The 9,692-nt window shown below is 39.4% G+C and overlaps 1 long non-coding RNA gene across 1 annotated transcript; it reads right to left on the bottom strand.

The window, feature by feature from the left end:
* LOC110396813 lies at positions 3,725 to 8,573 on the bottom strand. Its single transcript, XR_002437279.1, has 3 exons — positions 8,295 to 8,573; positions 7,779 to 7,877; positions 3,725 to 4,696 (listed from the first exon to the last, which is right to left on the bottom strand). It is a non-coding gene; the product is annotated as an uncharacterized LOC110396813 (long non-coding RNA).

The raw sequence follows: 9,692 nt of genomic DNA, 5'->3' as shown, positions 1-9,692 counted from the left end.
ATAAACTACAGATTATATTCGTAAACCATTCAGCTAATGGAAACCTTTCTGACTGGATGAAGCATTATCTCTGTCACAACAGTCACCAGCATGTAGCACAACCTGGCATGGGACACTCTGGCAAATTCCCATACAGCAGCTACTTGTGTTAACACACGGGCTTCTCAATCCATAAGAAAACCAGCAGAGCAGATCTGGTCTGCTCAAGATCATTCCCTTCTCAAATGCAATGTCTTCTGCAAGATTCCCAGTACAGCTTCTAACTCTAGGTGTTAGAAATAAATTAATCACTCAGAGGGTGATGAGGCACTTGCATAGGTTGCCCGGAGAAGTTGTGGATGCCCCATCCATGGAGACATTCAAGGCCAGGCTTGATGGGTTCCTGGGCAGTCTGATCTAGTGATTGGCAACACTGCCAATGCCAGGGGAGTGGAACTAGATGATCTCTGAGGTCCCTTCCAACCCAAGCCATTCCATGATTTAGACAGAATCATCAAATCCTAAACAGGTATGTGAAAAATATTTTCATGGTAAATAATTGTGATCACACAATCCTAACTCACATAACCTCTGTGGCATGGAATGCCTGGACCACAGAAGAACAAATGTTAATAAAAAAGTAGAGCACTCAACATGATGTCAATGATCCATAACAACTTTATGTCACCAAAATTTAATATATATTCTACTGCATTATTAATGGAAAGGGGAAGTCTAAAGAACATGATCTTCAGCTGTCTGGATCTTCAGTCCTTTAGAAGGAATGCACAAAACTGTGGTAGCTATGGCAACTTTGAAACTACCTAGGTCATGATATAAAAAGTGACATTTGAAGGCTAAAATGTCTTTAGCACTTCCAGTAGAAGGAAGTGTCAGTTAAATAAGGAGGTAATTTAAATGCAAAACCCACATTATCACTAATAGATTTAATAGAAGATGTTAAAAAAATGGCTTTGGGAACCAAATTATGGAATTTGATGTTATAAATAACTAAGCCCTTCTCTGCAGGGCTGCTCTCAGTCAGTTCATCACCTATGCATCTTGAACAGTCCTTTTTCCATTCCATAGCAGATCTCCATGTATTTAAACAATTTCTTTTTGTAGAAAGAGCACACATCTTCTTGACTTCCTTGCCTGTGCTCCTGCATCCATGAGAATACTCTAGCAATACAAACTATCCCACTACATTGCATTAGTCCTAGGTCTGTGACTGCATACGGACTTCCAGTTTTTCCCGTGTGTTTCCCAGCCTGAATATATTTGTGTACAGGCAGTTCAAATGGACTCCCTATTTCCTCACTTTATGAAAATCTGAAAACCTCCTTCTTTGCCATGCCTCATCTGTGGTTCATCCATAGTCACTCTTTCCTTACTTTTCATTTTGGACTCAATTGTCTGACAAACCTACTTTAAAACCTTTCTAAATCCTGAACAAAATTGCTGGAAAAAGTTCTCTACTTTGTCAGGTAGACCATGTCTCTCACCAGCAAGTGGTCTCCACATCATATTACCTAAAATCTTTCTGATGAAAGCAGTATGCACGTCCTCCCACCCTAGTCAGTCTTTTTGATCCACCCAAAGTTTCTCTCAGCAGTGTCATTGGGGCACCTATAGATGAACAACAAAAGGTAGTAATCTGGAGGCTGGGAGAGCCTCAGCACTTTCTCCATGATGTCCTAACTCTTGATTATAGGCAAACAACAAATCCTTGCAAACTGAAGGTCTGATTTGCAGAGAAGTGCTTCCGTCACGTGCAGAAGGGAATCCCACCTCTCCACTACATGGTGCTTTCTGTCTGTACACAGAAACAAGTTTATTGGTAATTCATGGGCTATTCAGATGCTTGTTCTCCTCTTCTGTATGGGGCTCTGTACCTTTTCTCCAAGTGAATGCAGATGGAGAACAAATATTCTTGTCTCTGGAAGTCACAAGCTTCCATCCCCAGTGTCAAGACAGACTCTATCTTTCTTCTGCTCAGGTGTTTTTGCATCCCTCCTTTTATGCAATGCGGGACATGGATTCTTTCCCTATAGAGTTTTCACAATGATCCTGTTAATTTCCTATTCCCCTTTATTGTTGATTTCTTGTTTGCTCTCCTCCTCTCTGTTATGTGGTTCCACAGTTACTACCAAAATGTCTCACACACACCAATCTCTACCCAAGGAGGGAGCACTGGGTACAGTCTGCAGATGGCAGGAGAGAGGGTGTTCTGCAGCATTATTTCAGTCTAGACTGAAAGCTCTGGCCTGTCAGAGGTGGTCACACCAGGCAGGATTCTATGTCCTCCCATGCATTGCCACCATTGCTGTATTGAGTCTGGCACTCTCAGTCTCTGGCAGCGCCTCTGAACTCCCATCTGCACCAGCTGCCACATTAACTGCCTGGTTTCTCTCTGCACATTGTCTTCAGTGATGCTGCCTTAGATATAATTTAACCAAGAAGCCAAATATGAGCTTGCTCTGCTCCCCATGAGACTTCCTGATCACAAGCAACTGCTCACGCTGTCTTGGTTCTTGGCTGCTGGCCCTCACTCATGAATGCAGAGTTCACCACATGTTCTTTCCTTCCATGCTGTGTTCCCTACAGGAATCAGAAGCTCGACACTAAATTGCTTCTTTTTATTGCTAGGCACCTAACCAGAGAAGGTTGTTTTGGTGATATAAGACAATAATCTGTCAATCCACAGTCTCCCAATACTATTACATTCACACTTGGTTGAGTATTTAACATATTCAGTAAATAGGTCATGTTACTACCATTTGTTTCACTTTCGAAATCAAGCGTAAATCATAGTTTGTAGAGAATGAATGTACTTGTTGAAATCTGTTTCAACAGAAAAGAACTGATGCTTCCTTAGCACTGAATAACTATTGTTTAATATTTAAAGCTCAGTTTAAGGAAATGCAGCCATCTATCTATAAGAAAACCAGGTGTGATCCAGTTCCTACTGAAGCTGACAAGACACTTTATTTTGACTTAACTAAGCAGAAAACATGGAATGTTTTGAGCAGCTTGCACTTCTTCTCTAAAGAGAAAAAGGTCCCAAACATTTTTTTTGTCATTTCATCTATATGCAAATATAATATCTCCATTATGAGTCTACCCTGCAGTTTAATATTCACCTCCAGTTTCATTAGATTGTTGAAGTCATTCAGAATTTTAGACTGAAAACAGAGGTTTATATTTTTGAACAAGGAAGATTTTTCCTAAGGAGGGTAATTACAGATTGAGTTATAATAACTAAAAACAGCAGAAAGAAAGAGTCATAAAACTATGGTATAAATTTCTACCTTCTAGTTTATATTATTTAAAAATTGTCAGCTTACCAACTACTGAATGGCAACAAAGCAAGACCAGTAAAAATGCAAGCAATCAAAACCAATCAAACAACAACAAAAAAATACAGAAAAACAACAAACCAACCTGAAAACATTCATTCTGTAAACAGAATTGAAGACATTAATCCATACAAGATAAAAATGTAGGATAAAGACCACTATTGTTCAAATAATTCAAACAAATTTTAACTCTAATTTAATATATGTTTTTTCTTGTTCAAATATCTTTTAGCAAACAGGCATTATATTTTCCCTGTTTTCCAAGAGAAAGGAAAATGAAAAGCCCCAAACACCACCACACTATTTTTTCCAAATAGCTCATCTGCTACAAAAGATATTAAAACAAAACAAAATTTAAAAAGGAAAAAGCAATGAATAAAACCCAACAATGTTTGGAACAAAAGGAACTTCTTCCTCTTGTAGCTGGAGGAAGAAGGCTCCGCTTGATCAGGCTGCCAGTAGTAGACCCCAACCACAAGGCTCTCTTTGTTGCCTTGGTCTCTAAGTCTCACCCATAAGCTTTTGACTCGCTCATGGCCATTCTTCAGGGACTGCTTTTCACACTCTATTCTTTCCTTGATGTAGAGAAAACACTTCCTCCCCTCCTTCCTGGCCTCTCCCTTCTGAACAGCTTGTGTCCCTTCTGAACAGCCAATAGCCATCAATAGCCACAATCCAGTCATGGGAATCATCCCACCAGGCCTTGTAGCCTTCTTGGAGGATAAATCCTTAATTTCTTTGAAGTATTTTCCTTGAATTTCCCTGTTGCCTTTTCCTGCTGCCTCAGTGGTCCCTGGCTCATTGTCACAAGATTTCAAGTGTGCTGCAGTATTGCTGGCACATCTCAGCAGGTTGAGGGCCCTCACTAGCACCCTGCCTCTCTAACTTAGCTGTGCCATCCCACACACTATCATGAGCAGGCTTACTATCACCCCTTCCCCCTTCAAACCTAGTTTAAAGCCCTGCCACTTAGCCATGTTACTTTTTCCCCCAATGATCCTCCTTCCCCTTTGAGAGAGGTGAAACTCATTTGGTGACTGCAAGCCTGGTGACGTGTAAGCCATTCTGTTATCAAAAAAAACCCAAAGTTTTGATGGTTGCATTAGCCATGAAGCCAAATGTTTATAGACAGAATCCTTTTGTTTCTTTCAGTGTCCTTACAGGGAGCAGAGAAGAGAAGATGATCTGTGCCCTTGATATCTTGAGCAGACATTCTAAGGCCTTGAAGTCCTTTTTGATGTCCCTTGAACTGCATGTAGGTGCTTCATCATTCCCCTTGTAGAAAAGCAGTAATGGGTAATGATCTGATGGCCGTACCAGGCTATGCAGTTTCTTGGCGGTGTCATTCACTGGAGGCCCTGGGAGGCAGCAAACTTCTGTAAGAAGACGGTCTCCCCTGCATAGTAAATGTTCAGTTCTCTGCAGGGAGTCACTAATGTCAGCCTACCTTGTATTTCAACACCTCTCTTCTTCCATACCTAGGAGGGTGTGTGGGGTCAGTGTCTGTGCATCCAAATTGCATGAAGAAGTGTATTTATTTAGACTGTTTCCTATAAGTTCAGTGCTCTAACTGTAGTGAGAGATTCTATATGCCTCCTAGGCAGATCTGCTTGAGAATGGCTTCCTTTCTACCTTCTGGTGAAAAAATGTTTACTTTGTGCAAACTGCTGATGGTGAGGCCCATCTACTAAGCAATGAATAAGTAAATTAAGCAGAGATTGGCCTACTCTTGTCTGTGTGGTCAGCTGGCATGATCTGGACCCTTTGGTACTTTCAACTGTCTTAATCTCCAGACCATGATGATCATAACTATGTTGTACATTAGGAACATTGTCTGGCCCATGGCAGATCCTAAACGGTGCCCAGTAAAATAGTCCTATGCTGAAACCACGCCAAAGGCAATTCTGACTCTTTGTATGTGCAGATAGATGATAGCCTCTGGAGCACTAGAAATTCCCGGGATGGTTTAATTTACATTCAGCCACACTTGATAAATACGGTATCATTTACCTTGCCTGACTAAATGTCAGGCAGCATTGCATATTAAAAAATCTAAATTTTTCGTAACTTTTTGGTGTTAAGCACTATCATAGTTAAAATGCCTAGATAGCCACTTACAATGGATAGCATGAGTGCCTAGGAACTATATGCACTTCTATGCCGTACTCTGAGCACTCAGAGAATCACTGAAGCAGACAGGCTGGACCAGATGCTCAGGAACCTGGGAACACTCACAAGAGCAAGACTTGCCTTGGTAAGCAAAGAGCAGGTAGAGTTGAGCCACACCTGCAGATCTCAGCATCTCCTGAATAGCAGTTTTCTCTTACAGTCCCTCAGTGGAATGGTAATCTAATGCTTTCTGAAATTATGAATACAGAAGGGAAACTTCTGCTGGGACAGCTCAAGGTGCCTCATATTTTCATGTGGAAACCTATCTAAACTGAAAATCCACTATGAAGTGTGGTTAATTCACAGTTAATATGGATCTACTACAGCAAATTATGAGAACAACAAATCTTTATTCTAAATACTGAAGTCATTGTTCTTACAGAGGGAAGGGAGCTGCAGTTTTGCTTTGCTCTCTTCTTCTTCTCTCTAATCTTCCAACTTTTTTAATCCTTCACACTGGGTAGCACAAGATATCCTGTACTCAAACAGTCTTAATGCTCTGCAGCCTGATTACATGAATGATCATTTAGCAAACAGGCATTATATTCTCCCTGCTCTCCAAGAGAAAGAAAAATGAAAAGCCCCAAACACCACCACACCATTTTTTCCAAAACAAAACAGCAGAGAAAAACATTGTCAGTAATTTAATTATCTTTTAGGCTGACAGCTTTAGCTGTATTTAAAAATTACCAACCGAGGGCTTTATATTAAGCCTGCCAAAAAAGGAACAGAAAGAAGCAGATGTGCTTTACTTTTCTTGGGCTCATCACCAGTGAGGTGCAGCTGCTGCTTTGACTTTGTTTTTTGTGGCTTACTTTGAAATGTTTTCCTTTTTTTTAATCACTATGTACTCACTTTATTACCTTGCTTTTTTTTTTTTTTTTTATATTAACTTCTCATAGAATCATAGAATGGCCTCGGTTGAAAAGGACCTCAAAGATCATTGAGTTTCAACCCCCCTGCTGACTGCAGAGTCGCCAACCACTAGAACAGGCTGCACAGAGCCACATCCAGTCTGGCCTTGAATGCTTCCAGGGACGGGGCATCCACAACCTCCCTGGGCAACCTGTTCCAGTGCATCACCACCCTCTGTGTGCAAAAGTTCCTCCTAATATCTAACGTAAACCTTCCCTGTCTCAGTTTGAAACCATTCCCCCTTGTCCTATCACTATCCACCCTCATAAACAGTCGTATCCCCTGCTGTTTATACGCTCCCTTCAAGTACTGGAAGGCCACAATGAGGTCTACCCGGAGCCTTCTCTTCTCCAAACTAAACAACCTTCTATTTGTTTTTGTTTGTTTGTTTGTTTTGACAGCACCATGCTGATGAGATGCAAGAATGCTCTGTGGATCTTGTGGTAAGTTAAAATCATGCTACTGGAGCAGAGAACAGGTTTAGGCAATACACATATGTCTACAGAATGCAGCAGAGTGATGATAACTTTTAATTAATAAGACACTTCTCAATGAAAAAGTGGCAGTTATTTTATAGGCGAGGCAGAATTATCAGCTGAACATACTGAGTGTTTTTGTTCATACTACAGAAGAACTTGGGGTACCACATTTATTTTACTTAAGATGTGCTTAGAAGTATAAGGAGGTGACAACATTAGGATAGTGATTTGGCTGGCAAATATATTAATGCAAATATTCCTCAGTTTGGGGTTATTCATATTTGTATAGAATGGATTAGAAGTAGAGAATTTTCCCTGTTTATCTCTTAGCACATTTGATAATTACAACAGCATAAAATGCAGAAGTGAAGATGGAATAGAATATTAACATTAAAATATCTTTTTTTTTTCCCGGCAGGAATGCAAAGGAATTACTAAGGTAATAAATTACTGGAGAATTTTCAAAGATTGGATAGTTTCTTCATTTTTGTGGAATTTTTTTTCCTTGGAATTATTTCAGGAATCCATACACTAAGCTAGGGTTTTTTGTTTTTTTTTTCTTCTCTGGAAAAAAAGACTATTTTGTGGATAATGAAAGCAGTGATTACAATTAGCTAAGATGATAATAACCATTCGAGTAGAACTTTTATCTCACATTACATCCTTCCATAAAATGTACTTGATTCTTACCCAGACAATGTGAGTGTCATGTTGAGAACTACCTATGAGATTGAACATTGGCCACAGCTTTGAGTTATAGAGTGGGTGTGAGGAATGAGCAAAGGCAGTCTAAGGGATCTAATGGCATGGAGGAAGCAGGAAAGGGCTGATAAAAATATCGAGAGCAGGGAATATATTTCTCCACTTCCATACATACCGTCTGATGCTATCTGTAGTGTAGGAGTAATGCCATGTCTCTGTTTTACAGACTTTCTTCCTTCTTCTGGGCTTCAGAGTAGGAGCTGATTCTTTATAGCTGAGAACAGCAGAGGAAGTGGAGAAAAAACAGTTAGAAGAACGTGCTTACAGCAGACAATCCATCACCTTATCTCTTCTCTCACCCGCATTACATCGGTTTAGATGCATCTCACCCCTGTCTGCTTCTGCTGTGGTTATATCTTCCAGCTCATCCTTAGTTACCTTTAATTTGTTTTCAGGTTAGATCACATAGCCTGTCTAAAGAGATTCTTCCTCTATAGTCAACAGCTCTGTCCTCTCTCCAGTCCACCTTTCACCTGGCACAATCTGAATAACTTAGCTTTCTGTTTCTGTTCCTCGAGATCAGAGGTGTAAGCATGAAGAAAAACATTAAAATAAAAATTTAGGCAGATTTTAAACATAAACTTTAAATTAATTTTTTTCCACATAAGAAATGTTCAGACATGAGACCTACCAGCATGTATGGCTGCAGAAATCATAAGTGCTGTATGAAGGACTCGGGTCACTGTGTATGCCAGAGGTATACCTTGTATGTAATGAAGGGATCATGATAAAATGTGCTAGATGATGGAATATGCTCTTCCATGCTGAGGTACTTCCCACTTCTGGAGTAGGAGTATATCATCTATCCAACCTTTAGACAAAAAGTCTCTTCCTTCTTCTGTGCCCTAGTGCGTGAACTTACTGATACGGTTTCATGTTCTGACCATTTTCTCACAGGCATTTAACCTAGGACTAGGTGATATCAATTTCAGATCATCTCCTACAGTTTCCTTAAATAATTCCTACTGGTGAACAATCCATAATTCACAGCAGCTGCTGTGAATTCTAGTTTCAGGTGTCTAACTCTCCATTTACCAGAAAATGTAGGCACCTGGCAGTGGCCAGTTCCAGGGATACAGGAGCATAGATGAATTTCCAGCATAGCAATTGTGAATGTTAGTACACTGACAATCCACTGTAAATCACTAAGATTTGAATTTGTTTTATACAACTGTATTACATTAAAGTTTCTTTCCATTGTGGATATAATGAATAACAAGCATGTAGCTCTTTCAGTCCTGTAAATCCCAGTAGGAGCTGCATATCAGCATTGCTTTGGAACTGGGAAGTGCTCAAGAACATCTACAGAATGTAGCTATCAATTTCTTATCACATACTAAATTCTACATCATTAATTACTTAGCCTAAGTGAAAAATGCTCACTTAATAATTTAGTTGACCAGTTTGGTCACATTTTCCCCTTGCAGAAATACCACAGACAGATTTCAATTTCTCCACAAATTATTTATGAATGGAATTGTATATGTAACAAAAGTATACATCTATAACATTGATGTATCCATTGTTGTTTATTTCTTATGGTTACTCTATACTTGGTCTTTGATTTTTAAAATGTAAGCTAGTGTGATTTTGACTCGACCTTAATATTTCACACAGTGATTAGATGAGGGCATATCTTAGATTGTTATCCCTCAAAAGAGTACATGCAAATTGTCATTAAAAACAACAAAAAACACCAAACAAAAACAACAAACTGTTTAAGAGGACAATTAGAGAGGTTGTTGCTAAATGTGATAAGCTTTTAAATCCTCTTCTGAAAATTAAAAATAAAAATAGCCAGATTTTGCTTGTTTCTCTTTTTAATTACTTGCAACATTATTGTTAAATGGAAATATTTTCACTTAGTGTTCTCAAAGGATTCATTTTTACTATCTGGAAAGACTTCAGAAAAAATCCATGGCAATTGCATTTTTGCATAGTTGTATGTAATAGAGTAGCAAAAGAGCATAAGCAGAAACGTATCGGGCTCCTGTTATTGCTTCTATGTCAGAGCCTTGGTCAGAGTGTT

This window comes from Numida meleagris, chromosome 3 (genome assembly GCF_002078875.1).
Source record: "Numida meleagris isolate 19003 breed g44 Domestic line chromosome 3, NumMel1.0, whole genome shotgun sequence".
NCBI lineage: Eukaryota > Metazoa > Chordata > Aves > Galliformes > Numididae > Numida > Numida meleagris.
The sequence above is the reverse complement of the archived record's forward strand: the minus strand, read 5'-3'. Positions and strand labels throughout refer to the sequence as shown.